This window comes from Athene cunicularia, assembly GCF_003259725.1.
Source record: "Athene cunicularia isolate RWA chromosome 4 unlocalized genomic scaffold, athCun1 chr4_part1, whole genome shotgun sequence".
NCBI lineage: Eukaryota > Metazoa > Chordata > Aves > Strigiformes > Strigidae > Athene > Athene cunicularia.
The window spans coordinates 28,973,890-28,999,346 of NW_020799098.1; the positions used below are offsets into that span (position 1 = coordinate 28,973,890).

Here is a 25,457-nt window from a genome sequence, read left to right on the forward strand (position 1 = left end):
AAAAGGGGGATTTTAAATTGACTTGCTGATAGCCAGTGCACATTTCTACTTCTGTTAAGTACGAACAATAATATACACTTTGAGCAAGGAGTCTTGGGCAGGTAGATGGTAAACCACATCTAGGTGAATAAAGGCAATTATTACCTGGCTGAATGTCTCTTCTTCAAGGCCTGTGCTTGAGGGAGGATGAGAGAGGAAAGGAAGGGGGCCAAAACCTGTGTCCATTTGCATTTGGTATCAACACCACCAGTAACCTCAGCAGGGTGAGGATGTCACCTTGGCAGTCTCATGCTGGCTTACAGCAAGAGCCTTACTGACAGAAACCAGTTGCTTCATAGATGATTGACAGGAGGAGCTTTTAGGGGAGTGGTGCTGTCATGCCCAAGAATACAATACCAGCATTTGCTGCTCCGCTACTGTGCAGGATGTTTTCAACAACTCACTCCCCAGATTTAGCATAATTGTACAGCACCTAGCGCAGCTTGGCTTAGATAAATAAAATTAAATACTGATTTGTAAGAACTTCACAGTGTTGTGATACTGCAGTAAATAAAGCTCCAGTCCAAGCTAGAGACTTGAAGCTCAGGAACATGGTACAAATGATGAAGGAAGAACATTGTCATCCTGGATATCCATATAGCCCAACTTTCAGCCACAAGCTGGAATAAGAACGGTCACATCAGTGCATGAAATAAACCCCAAGGCTGTGACCACAGTGAAAGCCAGTATCATGGTAACACGGTTTTTTTTAAAAAAAGTTACCCAACAGATTGCACCTATTTAAAGGAGTTTGCATCTTATGTGTTTTCACTGCTTAGAAATTAACAGCCACCAGAAGTATTTAAGAGAATAACAAATCAAACCCAGACAAAGAGCATGGGCAGTAAACACAGAGAGTAGGTAGAGATAATGCCTTTCATCTCCCTGAACAGCAAAGCCTGTAGTTGTCCCATCCCAATGAAACATTTAACCAGCCTTGAGCTTAAACCCTGACTTACCATCACAGTTACACTGGCAGCAGTGTAGCAAGAGGAGGGCTCACTGAGCAGGGCAGCAAAGCCCCACCACCTCCACTCAGTCACACCATCAATTATTAACTCAGCAGTTCAGGAGGCTGCACTTGGGAGTAGCACGGCACAAAATGAAAGAAGATTCAGGTAGTAACCAAGTAAAAATGAGTAACTAAGGCTAAAAAAGAAAGAATTAAATGATGAAAGATAGTGAGGAAGCTGCTAACACAGGAAGGAAAAACTAGATGCCTAAACACCAGTGGAACAATGACACAGTCTGAAAGGGCAGCATCCAGCTTAAATCCCAAACAGTGAAAGGCAACCCAGTGAACAGGTGTCACTGGAAAACAGGAGTGACAGAGATGAGCTGCAAAACAGGTAGAGGAATTTAGCTCCAGTAGCTCTGCAGTATCATGGCTTGGGGATAATGAAATCCTCAGTCAAGGGAAAGGGTGGCCAGAATGTGAAGAGAAAATGGATTCCAAACAGTACAGTAAGATCACCAAAAATTAGTTGGTTTGGGGTTTTGATTGGTTTGCTTTTCTCTCTGTGTATTTATGTAACACATTTTAATAATGCTTCTGGCCTTGTTTTTGGACTCTAAGCACATGCATATCAAATCCTATATCTGCTGATTAAAAGAGGATGGATGCCTTTTCACGTCCTCTGCTGCACAACCCAGTAGGAGGTAGAGGTACTATCAACAGAGCGATTGTGCTCTTCTTAGATTGACTGTGATAACAAAGTTGTGTTGCATTCTTCCCCCAGACCCTACATCAGCTGTTATCTCCTGCGAATGAGCATCTCTAAATGAGTCACAACCATCCTTTTATGTGGTTCAGCACTGTATGGCCAAAGGGGCTGGTCTGCAGCTATGTGAGGAAACTTCAGGACAGCAGCATTGCCAGCTGCCAAGTAGTTAGAAGCTCATTATTCTTCCAGGGATGCTTTTACCTGGCCTTCTTTTCACCACATTAGCTGTGAGCATGCTGCAACTAACATCTGCCTTTCTTGATACTCAGCTTGTTTTGTCGAGAGCCCAGAGACTGCTATCTTGCTTGTTAATGTTAAAAAATACCCACATAAAATTGCTAGGAGACTTGGCACCTTTGACAGTCACAGAATTAACTCTTCAATGAAGGCTCAGCCCAGCTGACAGTAGCTAGATGTGGGCAGGTCAGGAGATGTGGGCATTGTCCCCATCTAGTGGCTCACCCACACCAGGAGAAGAGTGGATCACAGCCAGGAGGAAGCAGAGGTTCTTCTTCACCCTCAAGCAAGAGCGCAAAACCCTCAGTATGTGCAGAAGAGCATAGTCCTAACTACTCCTATGAGAATTCAGCTCACAAGATCACTCTCCCTATTTCATATTAATAGTTTTATAATGAGGCATCAGGTTAAATGCTTATACAAAACTATTTGCCATTAGTTAGAGAAATTTTAATGCTGTTTTAATATATTATCTTTCATCAAACTATCTTACCTGGTAGCAGGCCTCCCAGCTTTTCCCTTATTGAGATTTGTACCATTAGCCGCTTCTCTCCAACCAAAGTTTTTATAGATTACACTGACTTTATTGTTCAAAGTAGTACTTATTTTGGAGGCCATTGGGCAGCCTCCTTGTTTCAGAATACTCAACAACAGTTGTGGAAACATTATAGAGTGATCCATAGTCCAGTAATATGTATTATATAGTATTTTAGATTCAACAAGACAGTGATTCAAATTCCAAAGATCTGCCTAAAAAAAAGCATACAATAATTTCCACCAACCTTGGCTTAGTTGCACTAAATGCCAAAGGGGCGAGTCAGTTTGCCTAGATGTGAAACTTTGTTCAAAGGAAGGTTATAAAATACTAAGGTGCCTAAAACCTTATCATCACTCCTTAGGGCCAGTATTCCTCCTACATATATCTTTCTCTCTCCTTTTTTTTTTTTTTTTTTCCTTCCCCCCTTATTTTTAAATCTGTTCTACCTATAGAAAAGTCACAAAGTTTTCTTTCTGCCTGAGATGTTGGTAGACCATCTCCTGTGGAGATTTGTTATGGGCAGAGGTGTGACACATACCTCAGGGTAAAATGTTATTAGCTGGAGAAGAGACGGGAGATCCTGGAGCTACTGATTTAGCAGATAAGAATTCAACTTGACTTTTAAGATTATAGGAAAGACTGTTAGAACTGGCTCTTAGAGGAAAATAATTGTATTTGAAAGTTCAGTACATCAGTACAGAATGTCTCTGAGACAACAAACAGGAGCTCCAAAATCTTTCTTCTGCCAGGCCCCAGCTTAAAAACAGCTGTTTTTTCAAGTTACTATTAGTCAAAAAGTCCTTCTCAGAGTTTATAACAATCAAAGCACTTTGCAGAGCCTTTAGTGATGAAAGGCATTTCCAAATGAATAGAAAAATCCAACAGTACAGTAGGTGAATAACCCCAACTTTTTAAGTTGTAGCTCAAGCTGTGAAACCTAACAGAACTGTCATACTGTGCCTGCATGCATAATAACTTCAAAAACCAGAACCAGATTGTTTGGAAAAAAAAAAAAAAAGTTTTCTCTGTGGCTCATGCTGGAATTTACAGAATAAACCAAGGTTGGAAAAAGTTTTTTGTTGTGGAAATATGTATCTGAAATGTCTGTTAGGAATGTATGGAAATATATTCTGCTTTTTCGTCTGTTTCTCTCACACGCCCACGCAAACCTGATTTGCTCTTTCTGACGATTTCATGGATACAAAACTTTACTCAGCATGTTAAAATGAAAAAATTCGGCCCAGAAGTAATTTGAGAATATTAGAAACAGCTGGACGAGATTTGAGTGAAGACCTGAAATAGACAGTATGCAGGTTGACCTAAGCACACTACAAAGAATATGCCCTATGAATGAACTTACCTTAGCAGAAGGTAGTATTTCTGAGAAGACTTGTTGCTGGCATGCCTCTAGTTGTCAATTACTATGTTGTTTGAGGTAATAATTTCCATTTATTGTTTTTTTCAAAGTTCAGTAAATCCAGACTTGGACCAACAGCTTATGTCAGAACTACAAACTCAGACTCCAAGTGCAAAGACAAGTTGTAGCAAAATGGGCAGGCTGTGGGTAACTGCTTCTCAAAGGCACACAGTCTACCTGCTCAAAGGAAGTCAATCATGTGGCTGAAGCAAGGCTATGCGAGCAATTATGATTGACTCCTAAAGGGCTTCCTAAACATGTGCTCATCCTAATTGACATAATAAATGCCATCAGCATTTCACATACTAAATTATAAAATTGCATGGCTAGTTATGTAACAAAAGGTGCATTACCACTCTGATTTGGCTGATTGCTCTGGCTGACTTTGGCAAGACAGGCAACCTCACAAATACCACAAGCTTGCTTTCAGTCATTTGACCAAATGACAAAACTGTATTTGTGTGTCTGGATGCCTACATTCCCCAGCTGCCTTCCAAAATGCTGATAGCTAGGAATAGGTACAACAGTCCGTGCAAACTGCGTGAGGTAGTGCATCCCCCATCCTTGTTCCGAGTGCATCTGGCATTGTCTCTGCGTTGGAGGACACATGTCTGCCCACCCTCCTCCTGTGTTTCAGAGTGAGGAAATGTGGGCCTGCAGACCACTATGGAGCTATGGAGTGCCCCAGCCAGGTGCTCCTCAGTCCAGACAGCGTAGTGCCCAGGCATTTATGGACCCCCACTGGCTACATCACAACAATGAGACATTACACAGAGACCTTGCTGCTACAGAGTAAAGTGTAAAACTTGGAATAAAATTCATTTGGTTTAAAATTTAAAAAATAAAATTAAAAAATGCTCTGTACATTTAGCACAAATTTGGTTCTTGATATTAACTCCATGACACTGCTTCTGCCCTGTTTCCTAAAGAAAGAGAGTAGTTCTGCACATGTCCTCTCTCTGTAGTCTCTTTGTTCATCCCTGCTCTTTTGTTCCCCAGTTACACTTGAAACCGTTTTTCAGTTTCAGCCCACTCTGACAGAATGGCAGAAGCCTCCATATACATTAAATTATCACAGTTACTGTGAGAATAGGTGACTGGGTAGGAGAGAGAAAAAAATTAATGTTTCTGCAAAAAGTAAGGCTGCAGAGTGAACCCAAACTATACCAGATATCAGTGAAGACAGTCAGGAAAAAGGACCTATGCATAGGCAGCTCTCAAAAAAACCTAATTGGAGCTACACCATATTAGACAAAGCCACAGGGAAATAACATTCACTAATTCTGCCCACTGAACCCCAATATGTAATACAAAAAGTTTGCTCTTCTTCCCTTCCCCACTTCCAGCTTCCATGCCTTGCCATGGACAGCAGGACAGGCACTGAGACAGCCGATACTGTCAACAAAGTTACCTACCTGAACAAAAAAGTTTCTCCCTAGGCATGCCCCTTGCTTTCTGGCTTCCTAATGAGTGGATGCACTTTTTACTATGCTCTCAAGGCCAAATGTACTCAGCCTCTTTGAGAAGAGCAAAATACCCCTGCCTCCACCATGCATCGATTGTTCAGCTACTCCCTGGGCTGGCCTAGCTGAAAGAGCAAAAAAACCAACTCCTCATGACCCGAGTACATCAGGGGAAAAAATGACCTAGTGTGACTCTAAGCTGCTGCCAGTATGCAAGGGTAAGGGGCTAGGGGGTATTGGGGAGCAGGGATAAGGAGCTGATCGTGCTTGGGGTGGATGGAAGGCACGGCTGGATGGTGGCACTCTGGTTGCCAGTAGTGCCCATTTAGTCTCAGAGAAGACTTGCTTGTCCTGATTAAAATGTTTTGCTCACCACACTATGAAGATTATGTCTTCAGACAGCAGGTAAGTAATCTCTCAGACTTCCTGACCTGTGGAACCAAAAACAAAAAAAAAAAAAAAAAAAAATTAAAAAAAAAAAAAAATCAGCCTCACCATCAGTACTCTCTAAAATGCTTTAAAATCGTTTTTATCTCTTTTATGGTGCAAACTCCATTGTGGTTTTGCGGGATGACATTTATTCTGGTAAGGTTGAGGAACGACCTGCCCAACTCACTCGCAGCTTCATAACGTGCGAGTGGCTCAGCCAGCACAAACACATCCCAAGAGCACCTGTACATCCCCTGTTAAATGTTCTCTCCACACAGACAAACACAATACAACACAAAACTGCTGCAAAAGCTACAGCATCTGCATGAACAACCCAGCATGTGGACCACGTGTTCTCCATGGGGGCTTGCCCTACTTAACTTTAAAATAACAACACAATAGGCAGAGGGAAATGTACGGGAATGTGAAAATCTTAATACAGCTTCTTAATATCTCTTTGCAATCCTCTCCCAAGGCCCCAAGTGGGCCAGCAGGGCAGGTGGGCAATGCTACCTCCCTGCCCCCTCAGCAACAGGGGAGGGAAGAGATGCTGAAGAGGAAATAAAAGGGTAGGGGGCAAAAGCACCGTGGAGGACTTCTCCCCCAGAGACCACTGAAGTCTTACACCTCACACGGCTTCTCATTGCCATGGTGGCTGCCACTTTTAGACCACACAGCATGTCTCACATGTGATCATGAGATAACATTTAATAACTACAAAGTGCAGAACATGTGATGGATAACCCTGCTAATAACACATAATAAAGTAAGCCATGCTTTAATTACACTGTGTCTTTACAACTGCTCCTCTGATCCAGAAGTCTCTTAATGCTTGACAAACTACTTAATGAGTTCTCACAACACCCTATGGGGACCTTTTTTAGGAGCAGCCCTCAGTGTAGTTAGGTGAGTAGGGGAAGGGGCAGCTGGCTGCTCCCATGCCATGGGGCTGGGATCCTGTGATGCCTATGCCCAGCCTTCATCACAAGAGTCCTTCTGCAGCAATGTGGCCACAGAGTTGCTTCTCTCAGACATGATCTGATGGAAAGCTGTCCCAAACTCTTGACTTCTATGACTGCATCCTCTCCTTTATGAACATGCACCCATGCGGGGAAGCAGCAAGATGCAGCAGCTGGTTCCCAGTGTGACTTGTGCTTTGCATGAAGCCTCTAGCCCACTGCACTCAATGGCAAAATGAAGCAAATTCAATGGAGCAAGGATTTAATAATCTGTTTCTCAATTGTACTTATGTTGCACATAACTCCAGTACTGTATTTTATATATAAAATAATTGTTAGATTATTATTATTAAATATTATACATGTAGTCTATAATTTAAGTTATAGGTCTTTAAATGTCTGTAACTTAAATTATATCTGTATCTTACTGCTTCCTCCTCCTGTCACTTGGATCCACAAAACCCAACTGAATAAACAAATTCTAACCAGAATAAAACAGTCCCTGTTGAACAACCACAGGAAACAGTGATACTCTGCTCTTTAAAATAAAGCAATGCAAAAGTATTCCCTGCCACCCAGTCCCAGGGTGACAGCTGCCAGGGCCCAGTCCTATTCGGGAACCTGGAAAAAGGAGAGCAAAAGCCCAGGCGGAGTAGTCAACAAGTAAATTTCAACAGCTTAGGAGAGTGTTACAACCCAGAGGCAGCCTGCTAAATAATGGGCAGATACACAATATGCAGCTGGAAACAGAAATTTCAAGGGGCAAGGAGCAGAAGTTTGGATGAGCTTACAGGCATTTTGCAATGTAGAGTGCTGAAATTCACATTTAAGAAAAATGCACTGTTTGAAAGAGAGAAACATATTGCACGCTGAAGACGCTGAATCCAGCAGCCCAACTACTGTGGTCTGACTATCAGTTTTCTGGTGCTAACACTGGTTACTTTTTGGGTCTTGAACAAATAACACAGTCTTTCACTCAGTTATCTCTCTTATGGGGTAGTGCTGACAGCACCCATTTATATCTGCCGATAGTCCCTATTGCTCATTCGGGAGTGACCTCTGAGCTAGAGCTTATAACCGTCTTCCACATAGAAAGGACGGGAAACACAAAGTGGAAGCAGCTCTCTAGCTGAGGCTGTGCAATACTTTCCATTCCAGGGCATCTTTTGTAGGAGGATAATGACTAAGATCCCTGTCCAACAAATGTCTCAGCAAATAAATTTTGTTTATTAGTGGCCAAGCCCTCAGCTACCAAAACACATCCTCTAGTGTCTGTTTCTGCTCTCATCTGCTCAGTGCTGGGAAATAGCATCCCTGAGTATGGTACTACTCACTGGACTTGATTCATCGTTTAATTGGGGCTTTGTGGGAACTCCCCAATAAAGCCCATTGCTAATTAATGCGTATGTGTTGCTGATGGCCTTGTAACATTCTCCTTAAAATGAAGAGGCTTACAAAGGTTTTGTCAGCCAGGACACGCGAGTGACACTAGCCTAGGAAAGATAGTTATGTCTGTAGCTGAATTAATATCTGCTTCCAGAACCGGTTCTGTGGGTGTGGAGACCAACTGTGTGCTGCTTAATCCTGTGATGAGAAACCAATTAGGAACTACATGCTCAAACTGTCCTGCTTCCTGCATCCTTCCACACGGTCATATGTAATCTGCTGCATGCAGGCAGGCGAGGGGATTTTTTTAATTCTTTGAAATTCCTCCTACAAGTCATAGCTATTTCAGTGCCTCAGACCCTTTTTGACTGGATCTAAACTGTGACATTCTTTTAAATAACAGTAGTGTGATTAGATGACTCCTCAAGACTGAAACTATGAAAACCCAAAGCAATGTTACAAGATACTTTCCAGCACTTTCTACTTGTAAAACTTGTGTGAACTGATACTGTTAAATATATAGTACAAAGAGCTACAAACAAAAATCATCTTTGAAGGAGAACAGCAAATAAAATAACAGCATCACCCAGATTTTTTAACATCAGCATCTCAACAGTATCTATACCTTGTAGATGGAAATCAAAAAAAAAACTAGGGAAAAGACAAGGGAAAAGGGCACTAGAATTATATCCAAAATCAGACAAAAATGTATCTGCTTTCAGACAAGGCATTTTTTGAAATGATGCATCAATCGGAGAAGTAATTGTCATCCCTTAATAAGAAATTACTGGCACATGGAAACATTGTTTCATTGAAACTTGCCATTTTAGTAAGAATGTTGCAGGTGTATTGGAGTAAAACCTGGGGAGGGAGGAGAGAAGCCTCTAGACAGGTGGGGCATTTCAGGGTGTTTAGCTCCTTGATTTCCTTGTAAAGGAGTAATTGATGTTTACTCAGAGGGATGGCAACAGTTGGAGGCAGTTGTACATGACAGGAGCTGCCAACTAACCATACCCTGAACATTTACCAAAGGTGAAAGTTTCTGTTTGTGTTGAGTACCCTCAAATCACATGATTCAGGTAATGATCGTTTTTACAGATTCAGCCTGAGCCTCTGGTGAAAGCCCAGGAAAAATCAACTGCACTGTTGCACATCCCAGTTTCTAGGAGCAAAAATTCCAGTGGAAGAACCGGGCATGCATTGCAAACAAGTGCCAAATCAAGCAGCCTTGCATGATACTAGTGTCTGGCCATTTTAACCAGTGAGGGGCTTCATTAGCTTCCCAAAATGCTCTGGCCACAGTCCCTCAGAATCAGCTGCACGCCTACATCTGCCCTTGCAGTGAGAGGAGCCACGAAGGCCAGGCAGCAGCACCCAGCCTGCAGACAGGACTGACATGTGCTTCCTCCAGCAGCCAGCCTGGAGGAGAATCTCTGCATTTGAAAGCCTTTGCTAATTTACCTTCCTGCTGGAAACGATGTTCCTTGATTTCCTGGTTTGCAGTGAAATGAAGCTAATCTATCATATAATCCTGCATGCAAGATTTATTCATGTTTTGCAAAAGAAAAGCGATGCTAGGGGGAAGACGCCAGTGCCTTCAAACTTCTTCCAAAAGACAATGAAATTTTCTCTTCTGATAAGCAATCACAACCCTGAGCCAGGAACATTCTTCTTTCGAACTCTGTGCTACAATGAAGTCCTGATACAGTTAATGCTCAAACACATGGGCTTGGAACAGCCTTCCAAAAAGCAGAACTTTTGTGAGTGAAGGGGAGGACACTTGTACAGGGCCATGAAGAAATAAAAGAAATTAGCAGCAAGAGAAAGAATATTTTCAGGTGGCAAGAAAAAGATAATGAAGAGACAAGCTTCCCCAGACTGATTCAATTTATATTTTGGGAAAAAGATACATAGGCTCTGGGGTTTGGGGTGGAAGAATGTTAAATAGCAAAGTAGTAACAGATTACTTCCTTAAGAAGAATTTTCAGTCTTACGAAAGTGGATGGGAGTACTGAGGATACAAGTCTTATCAATGCAACAGCTTTCCAAATGCCTGACGGTGAATCCTGACTTGCATTTACAGATCAGCATTTGTGCTTTTCCAACAACAGCAGACAACAGACAGTGCTGTTTCAGTAAAGCGGTGGAGCTGCCTTGTAATTGTTCTGCATGAACCTGAATGAGGAAATGAAAAGCACTTTGGAGAGTGGGATGAAAAGGGAGCTCCATTTCTACAGGAAACTGGGAGAACAAGCACCTTGTGTAGTGCCCAGTACAGTCACCTATGCTACTCTTGCTTTTCCTGCTGTTGGAACTCTTTCCTAGTCATCAGGCACCTGGAGAAAGCATGATTACAAGTCTAATAAGCACAGCTTTCCTGGTTTTTATATTTTTCCCTGGTAGATGTCAAAGTAGCTGCGAGCTCAATATGAGGACTCCACACCTCGTCATTAAAAACACCCCAAAACATTCTTAGTTTTAAACATTTAAATGGGTCCTGATGATTTATGTACTTGGTCTACTAAGAACTTTTAAGTATACACTTCAGTGTGTGAGGACATCCACGTATCCTCATATCAGTCCTGGGTTCTATCTTGGCACGTCTGTGTATATACATGTTCTCACATGAACGATCAGGCTCACTGGTAGAAATGAAACCAATAAGAAGTTATGTGTATTCATATATCTTCACAGGTTTGCAACCATTGCATATATCTGTACTGAATTACAAGACGATTTGAGTTAAGAACTAAATTATAAGTTTAATTAAGTGGAGGAGAACATGAGCAAAGATAAAAACTAAACCAAGTTCTCTTTCTCACCTCAGCTGCAGTTATATGCATAAAATCAAGCTGCAAGATACAGCAGGGGCGAACATACCCTAAATTTACCTCCTACAGCTGCAGCCAGACTTTGTGGGTTTTAACCTGGGGGAGGGGAAGAAATAGGTTTTCAGAGGATTAATAAAATGATGGGCTAAAGCAGCTGCAGTGCTAATGGCACCTCTCTACAGATAACCAGTTGAATTTTAACACACTTTACTGAAGAAATAGACCTTTTTAGCAAAAGGAAGACAGAAACCAAACACATCTAGCTAACAAAAGGTAATGAACTAAGCATGGCACTTTTGCATACTAACAGGTAGTATGTATTTTAACACTATCTACCGAGAAACACAGCAACCTACAGGTACACTATATGGCCTTCTCTGTGAGATTATGAAAATAATCCCTGCATTAGATTATGGGAAAATTGAATCACTAATGACAGACACAGTAAATGTTTATCACTGCCTTGCTGTGTGGCACTCCTGGGGATGCAGGCTGAGGATCAGATCTGCTCTGTCGGGACACAAACCAGGGCTTGGTTTGTTTGCCAGAGCATTTCGTTCCACCTTTGCTCCTCTGGAACAACTCGCGCCCAACCAAAGGGTAAAAGCAGGAACATCATAAAAACCAGTGCAATTCTTTTAACTCACCTGTCTGGCTTTACTGTGTCTCTTATCCACTGCTGGCAGAGTCCTACAGGCGTAAAATCACTGGGCTCGGGCAGGCGCTGCTGGGCAGGGGAACCACACTCAGCCTTCAGCCCTGTTTCTGCAGTCGGAGAGCGGCCGGTGGATGTGTCAGATGGGGAAGCCTATGGCATGACAGAAGGCACAAAGAAAAGCTGAATTGCATAAACCTGAGCAATTTAACGTTTAGAAAACCACACCCTCCCGGTCATTTCTCCCGCAGGCAGATAAGCATGTGCAGGCTGCTCAGACAACAGTGTTATTTGAAGCTTTTACTTTTCTTTCCAGCATATATCAAAGTTCATTTTCAGTTTGGCTCTTCCTTGTATTTCTTCTCTTCTTTCAGCTTTGCAATCAGCATGGTTCAAATTTAATAAAGTCAAATGGACCATCCTAAAAATTGCTTCAAGACAAAAAATTTGTGTTGGCTTTCCCATTGAAAAAGGAAGATGAGGCCTACAAGCTCTAATCCTGTGTCCATGCTTTTCAAGTTGGATCTTCACATTGTTCCTGTGCATTTAAACCATGTAACAGCATAAAAACTTGAGCCATGTAAGGGCAATTTGGAATCAGCTGGCTGAAAATACGAGCTCTGCCAATTTGCTGAACATTGCAAAATAAAGACTACTTTAAACCCTCTTATCCAGTAATTTTCAGTTTTAAAAGTAACCAAGAAAGGGATAAGACGTACTGCAGATAAGGTGTTGTACTACTACACTGTAATGCAACAGCTGAGTGTGAATGTTAATTATGAAAGCAGAGGCAGCAAAAAAAGATATTTTAAAAAAATATATTTTCAATGGAGGAGAAGAAATGCTGATCTTCCAACTACATGAATCACTAATTAATGTAATGACTTCAGCCATCATAAACATTTGCTCCTAAGGAAGGAAGTGTTATTCAGGAAGTAAGGCAACTTTGGAGATGGACTTGGAGCAAGCAACTGCAGTATATATGCTGTAAAGAGGTGTAAGGAAATCCCTAGCTTCTGATATAAACATCTATGGCTACCAGGTCTTGGTCTCCAACTCATTCTTATGCAAGTTTGTTTCCCTTCAAACATTTTAAGAGCATACTTGCTAATTGGGATTATAAAATCTCTTTTTAAATATTTATTTTAAGAAATCATCAAGGGACCTGTCAAGTCCTACCAGCAAGTGTGACAGTCATGCCCTTAGCCTGATGGATACTTGTTTGCAGCAGTATTTTCCTTTCCTGCCATGACAGCACAGCACCTCTTCTCCGAGTTCCTCGAGGAAACCTGGGATGGGTCCCTGCTGAGCCAGCCTGCTGGTGCTCAGTGCACAGTTGCCCAAAACCCTGGTGTGTGCCAGCAGTTCCATGCTGGACCTAGGGCACTGTGCAGAGATGAAATGCTGCTGCTTTTCCCTCAGCATGGGTGCAACATGGAGAGACACAGCCTGCACAGGACCAGAAGTCCATGGCAGTCACAAGGCCAGATATGCAAGCCTCATGCATCAGCTGCCTGCAAAATTGAACTATGCATATGTAATGCACTTTTTAAAAACATACTTAAGTTACAGAAGCTTAAACATTAGCAAATACATCCCCACAGAGCAAAGAGTGTGTTTAAATCCTTCCTCGCATGGGAGGTCTCTCCAAGGCAGATCACTGTAGATCAGAAGCCCAGAGCCTTGCTGTCACAGGTGACCACATCAGACACTCTCAGTTATAGACTTAATTTCCATTTTAGAAACTAGCCAAGTGTTCACCCCCTCCCACTGCCAAGAGGCTTTTCTAAGTTTCCAAACTAAGGGCCAGTTCAAACTAATTTTTTCTCACACTAATCTTCCTGGATTGCTTAAATTGCCTTTCCCATCTTATGACATGTTTTCCTATTTTCATTTCCACTCAAACTCTCTAAGACTCTTCTGAGAAGAAAGGCTCTCCACTCTCCTGCTCACCCAAACAGCCCTCTTAGGCACTGATTCCTGTCCCAATTCTTCACTCTGGAATATGGCATTAATACATCCTTACACATACCAAGCAAATAATTTCCCCAGAAGGTAAGTTATTTATTGGCTCTGAACCAAAGGGCTGGTGAGCTGTACCTGTGGATGGAAGATTCTATGCTGAACCTGTCTTTCATCTGCTGGGGAGGAACACAGAATGATCTCCTCTGAACTGCAGCCTGGGTACTGAATTATTTACAGATTCCTTCCTTTGCCTACAGCTGGCTAAAGGCTCTGGCAGTTTTCCTTCATCAACAGCACAAAAAAGTGAGATTCTCCTACTACAATTCATTCTTTTGCTTAGAAATTACAGCAGCGTCTCATAGATCTGACTGGTACAATGACACCTTCTTAATAAATTTCTAATTCCCTAGTATAACTTTATAAACTGGAGGTGAGAAAGGTTACATATTTGGTTCTGGTTAATTTTAAAACAAATTTATAGTCTGTCTCAACCTGTGCAAATACAGGTATAAGGACAGACCTTTCCAGTTGCAGATATTCCATACTGCACTACTGTTGAAATTATTTCCAGGAGGACAACATGCCATAAATTCTGTTGTATTAGACTTACTCATTTACTTTGACTAAATGATTTCAGCATATATTGTAATCATTGGCAGTACACACTGTGCAAGCTAAATTAGAAGATTAGTCAAGTCAAATTATGGGAAATTGTAATAATCAAATGTTAGGTGATAACATGGTAATGGATGTCATCTGTGCTGTGTTGAAAAGATCACTGTGTCCTGCAAACAGAGAGGCCCATGCAGCCTTCTGTGAAGCCCTGTGAAACCTGAGAAGATGAGGTAGGGGGCAGTTCAGCCCTCTGTCTGCTGCTGACCCGTCTCTTCCAGCCCCTGGGCCAGGCAAGCTAGCACACTTCTTGCAAAAAATGGAAATAAAAGACCTATCTCCAGTGCATGTTACATTCCTGTCCACACATCTGGCAGGGGGCTGAGCTATGCTGTCTCTTTCAAGTACACAATTAATGTCCAGTGCTGTTGAGTATTTCTGTTATGTCCCCACAATGGTAAAATATACCCTTGTCCCTGACCCCCATGGATGGACAGTAGAATGGTCACCGGAAGGTGGAGGGCAGGTAGCCCTGGCTGGCACTCAGCTTGGTGGAGGAGCAGCGAGAAGGGGGAGCCAGGGAAGGAGCACCAAGAGCTGTGGCTCATGGCTCGGGGTAGTGTGGACAGACCAGTCAGGAGAAGATGGCATCCCCCAGGATGAAACTGTCTCCCTTGACCTCGATGATGGCAGGTCACATCCACATCTGGCATGGGCATTTGATTCAATAGTCTCATGTGGAATTGTGCCATATATATACCTCAGCTTGGAGAGGCATAACAGAGAACAGGAACAAACTCTAGGGGAAGGAAGATCAGATTTAGAAACAACTCAGAATGAAGACCAGTGTTTCCATGGCAGTTGCCTCTCTCCTTGCTTCCTCTTTGTGGAAAATCAGCAATCTGAATTGGATCACAAAAGGAAAGATTGCCAAGCACTTGTACTGTGGACTCTGGAGACTACTGAGTGCCACTGACAGTCTGCTTGGAAATGAGACTATGGACTCTGCAGTCATTAATCACCAGTGTTAAACTAGCAATTCTGTACAGTGTGACAGTTTACATAGGATGTTGACTTCCAAAGTTGACCTACTTGGTGCAATTTACAGATGGCAAGCATCTTCCAGAGTGTATGTTACTCTGGGAAGTCATGTTTCATTTGTCATAAAAATTTACTGTATCTCCTGAATCTTGTACCTTTACATTTTCTAGAAGACTCCTGTGAAGGAAAACCTAAGCATAATGAAGAAAATAAAACCACAGGATTAAAATAATCTCTTGTCCTCAATTAATGAACCAATAATAGTATCAGATTTGCAACTACTGTTTTCTGAAATAGACAGCTTTCATGGGCTCAGAGAACACAGAATTAAATACAGCCCTACTGGGGAAAAACAAACAAACAAACAAACAAACAAACAAAACCACCACATACACACACAAAAAAACCCAAACCAAAAAACAAAAAAAAAAAATCCCAGCAACTTGTGCTATACCAGCAACTAAAATCATCCCACCAAAGATCTCACATGGCATTGTTCAGGAAGGGCTCCAACTAGGAAAGCCTGCAGACCCAGCTGTACAGTCTCAAGTGAAGCTTGGGGTCCTTCCACCTCCTCCAGAAAAATCTGTGAACACATGAGCTGTACATACATAAGCAAAACAAACATTCAAGTGGCCAAATCACTCTGGCTGTTGGGAGAGGATAATATTACAGATAGTCAGGCTCTATGTTTTCCCTTGGGAGAAATTGTTGAAGTTAAAAGATTAATCTGGGCTCTCAGCACACTCATTAATTAAATTGCAAAGCAAGCTCGTTACATAACCAATCTCAGGACGACTATATTCATCTCATCAAGTTTCACAGTGGGGGTGGATTGCTGACCAAGGTAATGCAAATACCTTTTGTGGTATGGAAGCTCTCTGATCCGTTAGAAACATCAATTCTATGACCTACCCCAGTTTTTTGATTACCTGTGTCTTTTTAGAAGAATATGTTTATGTAGTAACTCCCAGAGGTCTTTCTAGCATGGACGGAGGGGATGAGGAAAGTTGGGTTCACTCTAGAAGTGGGTAAACTGAGGCACTTAAGTGACTTGCTCCTAATTACAGAATAGAGAGGACCTGAGGAAAGCTGGGTTCCATCTAGAAGTGGGTAAAAGTGACTTGTTCCTAATTAACAAGGAAGTCTCTGGCATAAAGAGCATTTCACTAATTCTCCCTTACTTTGTTATACACAGTAAAGGGCCTGTTTGAGGTGAAGTAAAATGTCTGTACTAAAAGCATGCACAAATATGTAGCATGAACAGTACATCCTTGAATTAACTTTTACAGCCAGGTTTATATCCTGGGAGCAGTTCACAGAGTTCAATATTAGAAGAGAGAAGGATGTCATCTAGCCCAACTTCTTGCATGACACAGGCTGCTATATCCCCTACTCTGTGCCTTTTATGGGCACCACTGCCTGGGTTTAGCCCCATCAGCAATCTTTCTAGAAACGCATCCCACCCTGGTTTGAAGAACCAAAAGGTGGGGAATCCACTGGTCTCTTTGGTAGCTTGTTCTGAGAATTAATCATTCATACTTTTAAAAGCACATGGATAATTTATTGCTAATTTGATGACACTGCCACAGATTATCATCATCAATTCATGTTACACACTTCCTAACTGACTGAAAGAGCCCTTCCTAAACTGGTATCTGCATCTTGTACCACTACCTGCATTACACTGCTGCTATCACCCCCTTATATTTTTTATGTGGACCAAGAAAAACACACTCCAACTAGCAGGTATATTACCTAGCACTTAGGTAAGATTTTTGCTATTCCTTACATTCTCCTCCAATCTTTAAATCATATTTTAAAGTGCTGTCTGTGATGTGATTGATGTTACTCCACATGAGTCCCCCCGTATGCATACATGCTGTAAACACAGATAAAATCAGACGCTTGGTCTGACTTGACTCTCCTGCATGTGTACTCAAGGATCACACTAGACATTTTGCCCTGCCATAGGACTAACACTACATGCTGAGGTTGTCCATTAAGAAACCCAGAGTCTTTCCGAAGTCTCTACTTTTTTCCTAAGCTATCTTCTCTATTTCTGTAGATATGCTACATGTTCTCTGCTTCCAGGTTTATAATTTTTCATTTGGCTGTATTAATGCAGTCTTTTCTTTTGTCTGAACTCCACTTTTTAGATAGTTCAGATTCCCTTTGCTGTAGCACCATGCATGATCAGTGAGTGATCCAATATTTTTCCTGCAAGACCAAGAAGTGCAAGACCATTACAGAAGTGGGCTGAGTCCTGATCTGGCACTAGAATCTCACTAGAAATATCCTGACAAGTGTGATTCTGCATCAACTGGTTTTGATACACCAGTTCTTAGCCACTTGACATGTGCTTACACAAGAATGTAAAATGCCTAATTTTTGATTAAATTATGTTAGGATATTGAGTTGAACACTTTCAGATTCTATTCTGTCTATATAGTTACTTTATTAACCAAGCGGGTAATCTTACATAAAAAAAGCAAACCAAGCTTACCTGACAAAACTGATGTTCAATGAAAACATCATTGTCTGCCACTAATAGTATTCCCATTCTTTATTACTTCAGTTCCCATATCAGATTCTCTATTTTTTACTAGAAGTGAGATCAGGCTAGCTGCCCTGCCGTTATCAGAATTATTCTGTTTCTGGTGTTAGGACATTGGCAAAAAAATAAGGATGCTTTCAGTCCTGGAAAATTTCTCTAGTATCCCCAAATTTATTAAAAGTTCACATCAGTGTGTCAGACAATTTCTCAGCCAATTTTTTTTTTTTTAATTTTTAGGATGCATAACTGCAGGTTATACAGGGTCTACTGCTTTAAAGCTGTGTTCCCAAAGCAGGAGCTGTCTAACATTCTCTTAATAACAGATGGGCTGGAAAAGAATTCTCACATGGTAGATGTACATCATCTTGTTTCTTTCCAAACATAAACCAGAAATATTTTATGAACATTTCAGCCATCTATGCATTTCTTATTAACAGTTCTATTACCTTCAACCCTTGTTTGGCCTCCACAACTGCTACATTTTTTTTCCTTATGGAAACACATATTCACAACACCATTTTCTTGCCAAAAATAGATTTTTTTAGCCTTTGCTAGTGATTTCCATACTTCATAACATATAAACAAGAACTTATATCTTATATCTCCCTTTTTCTAGCCCTTTTTTTTCCAATATACAGCCACACAGCTTATTTAAATACATAAGTACTGTATATTCATGTCCACATATGTGTCTATAGATATGTATACATAGATAGCCCCCTATATAGGTATGTGTGGACAAATATATGCCTATTTAAAACACATGTGTATGCATGTGTAAGCACATTTCTACTTTCTGTATTCTTTTGCCACACATGTTGTCTAAACAATGTTTTTCCCATTTAACAAACTCCTCTTGAAAATTTTGCAGTTTTCGTTCATAACTTTCTCTTCCTAGTCTATTTTATTAAGGGCTGTCCTTGGCTTTGGGGAATTGGCCTTTTCAAAACAGAGTGTATAAATACTAGTGTTTGGGACTGTTTCTCTTCAACTATATTGAATGTAATCAGGTCATGATTACTTCTTCCTGAGACAACCCCTGATTTCCAGTCTAGTGGATTAATTAATTTTTATCTATTATCAGTCTGCCTGAAAGCAGAATTCTTCCACACCAGGTTTGACAACGTTTGTTTTGCAGAACTACTGTCTAGTATTTAATGCTTCTCTAGTGATGTTTCACAGGGAGCTGAATGAAATCTTCAGCACGTCTCCAATAATCACACAGTTCTCTTCCCACATGCAGTGGCAGCTCATCCTGCCTTTATCACCTCTGCCCACTCCTGCTTTCTCCTGGGCTTTGTTAATCAGCATGTTGCACTACATTTCTTAAGATCATGCACTTCCCATTTCTAAGTTAGACAGATATAAGTCACTGGGTCATATGCAAAGTCATTCCTCTCACACAATCTATTTTATCTCCCTTAGTCTGTTTAAACAGCTTATACAATATTCTGACATACTGGTCCCTCTAGCACTGAAGTCTGAGACAATTACACTGAATTTAACTTGATTATTGAGAAATTCCAGTTCCTCTTGCTTATCACCCAGACTCCCAACTTCAATGTTCCCAAATGCATTTGTCTTTGGATCCTCTACCATGCTGATTTAATTTGTTTCTGACATCGTGAATTTGAACCACATTTACTTTCTTAACACCCTTCTGCAGGTTGTTACTTTAAATACAGCTGTGGCAGTTCCTAATAGTCAAGAATTTTTGTCCCCCACCACACCTATTCAATCTCTCCATCATTTAGTACTGCATATATTACAAGCCAATAGGTGGTTTTGCTCTGTGGTATGTAGTCAGTACAAAACCAATGGAGATATTTTGTGCTGACCCATGGGATGCTGACACAGGCTGGCTGAGACACTGTATCTGCAGCACTATTTAAATAATGACATTCAGCATCGTTCTTTCTGTGTTGGAGCATCCTGTTTTTGCAGGTGGCTTTGCAATATAATTCAGCAAAAGCAATTTTTAGTATCAGTGAAAGTACTCCACTTAGGTCACACAGGCACGACTTACCAAGGAATTGCAGTCTGCTGCAATACTTACAATACTTTGCAGTCACCGGACTATGTGCTGGCCTGTGGAAACTCCCTGAAGAGACACAGATGTGTTTCACCCAGGAGGAAGAAAGGCATTAGTATCTGCACATGTCTGACAGTTACCCACTCATAGCTGCTCTTTTTCACACAGTGCAAACTACAAAGTTCTGCAGAGCCTTTCTGGGAACAGGCAGGGTCCATGCCAGTGCCCACAGTCATCTCAGACATCCCTGGTCACTGTGCTAGTACCTGCCTTTCCATAAGAGGACAAAACTCTTTGGGAAAGCAGGTTTCACTCAGCACCACTGACTCAGACTGAACTGAACACTCTATTGTCCCTTAAACCCTGTGCAATTTAGCTAAAGGAAATCAGGGCCCTTTTTACCAAGTATGTTACTTCCATACATAACATAGGAACTTGCAAAGATGTAAATTCAACTCAGGATGCTATGGGCCCTCTGCTCTTATCTCATAGAGGTAAGAGATCTTCTCCTTGTGTGAAAAGGTTGTATCTTTTATTAGATTAATTGCTACAACTGCAAGAATTATGTGCTTTTGAATGTGCAAGTGTTCCTTTGGTCAAACACACTGTAAATTCTAGTATATCCACACAGAAAACCAAAAAAGGTATCAGCTGGCGGGACAGACCACAGAGGAAGAGGTCACTCTGAAGAAGGTGAGATGTTTTCAATACACTGGTTCACGAGCAGCCCAGCATGTTCAGTCTGAATGTGTTATTGCTTGGAGATTGAGGCACAGAGTGTTGCTGACCCAGCAAGATCAGCAAACAGGGAATAGCGCACATCTTGCAAATAACCTCTCTTTGTTTTACTAAATGAGTTGAGCACCAGTCTAAGCACAACTCCTTTCACCTGCCAATTACTTAAAATGCTAATTTGTTTATCCAAGGGAGAGTGCAACTGCACAAAGTATAGATTGCATCAGAAACAAAATTGTAAGGACACAAAAACATATTTACTTATGGACAATTTAAGTATATAAGATGTTATACATACACATAAAGAACCTCCTTAGCAATGCCCATTGCAAACTGGGAGATAGTGTTAAGTGAAGACATTTAGCTCAGGGATGTAATTTAAAGCTCAGATGAGTAAATGCTATTTTATCCTAAAGTGGTCTACTTACAAAGCCAAAGGTCTAAAAACAGTGGATAGAAGAGCAGCTGCTTTGCTGACCTCCCCCATGTAGTGCAAGCCCTGACCTTTCATGGGCTTCTGCCCTCATTCTGTAACACAGAAAAAGCATTTTAAGTTTCCAGCAACTCATGTAACTGTGCTTGTGTACCTGTCAGTATCCCAGAACCCACAATAACTTTTGGATTCAAGGAACAATTTCAACCACTTCTGAGAGATGAGAAGGGCTCTCAACAGCAAGTAATCAAGTTTGGTGAAAGCAGGTAAGTTTTCAGGTGGAGAAGAAAGTCTAATAGCATTTTCACAGGGAGAAAACTCTCACTGAGAATGTCTTACTAAAATGCAGAGATCCCATTCCTAGCATGAGAAAGAATCGTCTTAAATGTCCAAACAGCAGGAAAATCTCCCCCTGGAGCTCACAGCTCATGAATCTATAGTAAAATACGATTCTTTGGTGCTCATGGATCTGTTTGTTTAACTGTACCTGTTTTCAGATCTTGCATGTTTTCAATAACCATAACAAATGGATATATAAGTGTATAATATATTATATATAATGTATATAGAATTCAAGAAAATGTTGAATAAAATTTGAACAGTCTCTAATGGAAATTTTTATTATTATTATTACTATCATAATGAATTCTTTTGTCTGTGGACCACAATGTGAATGGATAAGTATCATTTCAAATGAAGGTTTCTTGAGAAAACATTTTTTTTTCTGCATTGCACCATAAAATGCCTTAAAAGTGACAACTCTATCAAAACTTTTAAAAAAGAAAATAAGGAAGTCCATTTAAAAATCTCATACTATTGGGTCAGTATTGTAATGCGCTTCCCTTTTCTATGTCCTATAGCTTGCATCAAAACCACAGAAAGCTCTTCAGCAAAGTAGGGAAGATAAGACTTGAATGACATTACAAAACCATAAACTCCTCTTTTAGTGCCTGGTGATGTCTTCAGTAATATTTTGTGTGCTTTTTCTAGCATAATTATACCCAGAAAATCTCTACTGAACACCTTTAACTGCTAAAAAGGTAAAAACAAAGGTCTGACCCAGTCATATGAAGCAGAAGCTTTTTTAAAAGCACTTTGACCACAGCTCCACTACTTCACAGAATCACAAATCATCTAGGTGGAAAAGACCTTGAAGATCATCCAGTCCAACCATTAACCCGACACTGACAGTTCCCAACTACACCATGTCCCTAAGCCTTATGTCAACCCGACTCTCAAACACCTCCAGGGATGGGGACTCCACTGCTGCCCTGGGCAGCCCATTCCAACACCTAACAACCCGTGCTGGAAAGAAATGCTTCCTAATATCCAGTCTAAATCTTGCCTGATGCAACTTGAGGCCATTCCCTCTTGTCCTATCACTTGTTACTTGGTTAAAGAGGCTCATCCCCAGCTCTCTGCAACCTCCTTTCAGGCAGCTGTAGAGGGCGATGAGGTCTCCCCTCAGCCTCCTCTTCTCCAGACTAAACACCCCCAGTTCCCTCAGCCGCTCCCTGTACAACCTGTGCTCCAGACCCTGCACCAGCTTCGTTGCCCTTCTCTGGACACACTTGAGTCATTCAATGTCCTTTTTGTAGTGAGGGGCCCAAAACTGAACACAGGAATCGAGGGGCGGCCTCACCAGTGCCGAGTACAGGGGTCAGATCCCTTCCCTGTCCCTGCTGGCATCTCATCCCTACTTGAATCTCATTTGATAACATTGACATAATAATTTACTGTTGTAGTTTTAGGCCTCTGCAGACCATGTATGTTGAAACATTCCAGATCTGGGACAGCAAAGTCACCAAACTATTTCTGTATAGGATATGATGGCAGGAATTGAACCCAAATCTCCACAGGTTCAATGTTGACATACCCATGCTTCATGCTACCAACTTTCTCTTATTGCTTGCTGGGGAGCACTTGCTGAGAGCCTACACTATATGAGATACTAAGTGTATATAAATGGGGTTGCTACTATACGCCAAAGGCTTCAGGCTGAAGCAGTTGTTCAGAGCATCCCTGACACGTATCCCTGCTGCTGACAGAACAAGTGCCCTACAGACAAAATTGCCATTCGTATTTAGATTTGCACCATGTTCACAAAGTTCCTTGGGAGATCTGTTCGCTTTGTATGTGGGAAAATGGATCAGAAAATACTGACAATTTTCAAAATGCTTGCTCTGAATTTCAATGTCTCCTCCTTGTACTGGCTAACAGTGAGCTACTGTTGGTACACACTAAGTCCCTCACACCACACGTAAAGTACATTGACTTGCCGAGTGTGTGGAGACTGCAAACTCCCTTGCCTACCCCTCCCCTTCCCAAAACACCAGCAATGGACCATTATCTTTGATTTTGACATCTGAAGAGAGAATGCAAATGCCAGGAAGGAAGTTTTTAGAATCTGTAAAAAAATACTCTCTGAAAGACCTTCCAAAGGGAATATTACAACAGGATATAGTAAAGGAAAACAGGAGAAGAATTTGAGGGGGAGAAGCTCACACTATAAATGAAAAATACTTCTGAGAATAAACAAAAACAAAATCACATCCAAACTTACTCTGCTTAACAGAAAATTAGTGAATTTTCTGCTTAAAATAGACTAAGCACGTTAGAGGAATACTTTAATATGTCTAATTTATACCTTCCGGACTGTGCAGTGTAGTACAAGGAAGATGAAAGTACACTCAGAATTGATGTTGGGGCCGCCCCCGCTGGACCACCAAGGCAGAAGGTGAAATGCAGAGGCTGCAAGCTGAGTACTAGCAGTCAAATTCTTTGAAAAATTTCCTTTACATCACCAGGGTATCTCCTCAAGAATCTGGAAAAATTTATCTCTAAAGTCACTGAAATGAAGATTAGGAAACCCCAGTCTTTATGAGCATCTTGGTAATAGCTGGTCATTATAAAATTGTCATGACTTACTACATTTTGGAGACTCTGACTAGCTGGAGGCTATCTATATTCTACACTAGAACAACATTAATAGAAAACAAACATTACCCTAATTGCAGCCCCTCTCCTCCCCCAATTCCTTTTGCTAAACACTGTCAGGGTAGACTGTGCTGTGCAAGCTATGCAGACAGTCTGCACATCAAAGAATTTGCAAGCTAAGCAGCTGGGATCAGGAGATCAGCTCTGCACAAGGAAATCCAGAACAGCTCAACATTACATGGATCTGCACAGGGCTTTGTGCATGACATGAAAGCCATGCTGGAAAGGCTGACTCTCAACAAAGATAGGGGATGGTGACTTGCTGAAGAAGGCTAAAAAGCTCTGAACTTCTGTACACTGTGAAGTACAGCTGACTTTCAAACAAATTTCTGAGCAGATGAGAAGCTATCCTAGGGAAGAACATGACAGAGCACTTCAAAGCAGTAACACTGACTTGGCTTGTGGTTTCTTCTCTATTATCAAGGCAGCAGGTTTTATTTCAGAACGCTTTCTAGGCCCAAGGACTTTACAACAAACTCAGAACAGACTTTTGTTGGTCTACAGGAAGAAGGGCAGATTTGTTACAAAATAAAATTTGCTGGTTTAAACTGAAATTGCAACAAATGATCATGGAAGAGTAAATTAAATTGAAAGTATTAAGCTTATGGTTGGTATGATGCTGTGGTCTGAAAGGAAAAAATGTACAGAACCTTTTGCTGGTGTTTTCATAAGCTGGGGGAATTGCACCAGGAGCAGAGCTTGAGCAGCCCTCACAAGGCTCTGGGTGCGTGACAGGACAGTGCTCTGTAACCTGAACTACCAAAAGCTACCCTAGAAAGAAAAAGGTTTTCACACCAAAAAGAGAGGGTATAGAGAAGAACAATCCTTTCAAGAAGAAATTTGTCTGCCAATCTAATTTTAATTAAGAAATTAGAAAAATACTTAGCATCGCAGCTTTAAATTTGCCTTCTCCCTAATTAATAATTTATCCTTAACCCAATTTCCTACAGAAACAAAGCTGAGGCGATCACAGCTTTGTCTGTGCCTGCCTGCCTCCTTCTGTATCTTCAGAGTCCAGTGGCTATTTCCAGTAGTCTAACTTTGACAAAGGATAACTATGTCAAAGATATTATGTGCCCATAAGTATAAGGAAAATAAGGCAGAGTGGTAGAAGACAGAGACCCCATTAAACATTCACACAGAGAAGAAAGTTGAAGCATAAATACATCCCTTATTAGACACTGAAGAATCAACAAAAGTCTTGAAATACTTGAATGCTTCATGGGAAACACTTCAATTGAACTCACGCCTTTCTAAACATCAGGAAATCCAGCTGCCAGACACAAAATCTGTAAGAAACCAGGCTTCACTGGCTCAGCTGCTCGCCCAGCAACTTCGCTTCAGCAAGCAAACTGATTACTACAATAGCAAAATACCCATATTTGCGCAGAAAACTGGCTCTTGGTG

General features: G+C 41.2%; 1 protein-coding gene across 2 annotated transcripts in view; it reads right to left on the reverse strand.

Annotated features, from left to right (window-relative positions):
• Positions 1–11,823, reverse strand: part of LNX1 (ligand of numb-protein X 1) — an 83,757-nt gene extending 71,934 nt beyond the window's left edge. Inside the window, exon 1 of one of the 2 annotated variants that reach the window (XM_026847336.1) lies at positions 11,671–11,823. The gene's annotated coding sequence lies outside the window, so the exon portion shown is untranslated. The remainder of the gene's footprint in view (positions 1–11,670) is intronic. The other variant, XM_026847337.1, reaches the window with a different exon arrangement.
• Positions 11,824–25,457: the final 13,634 nt, after the last annotated feature.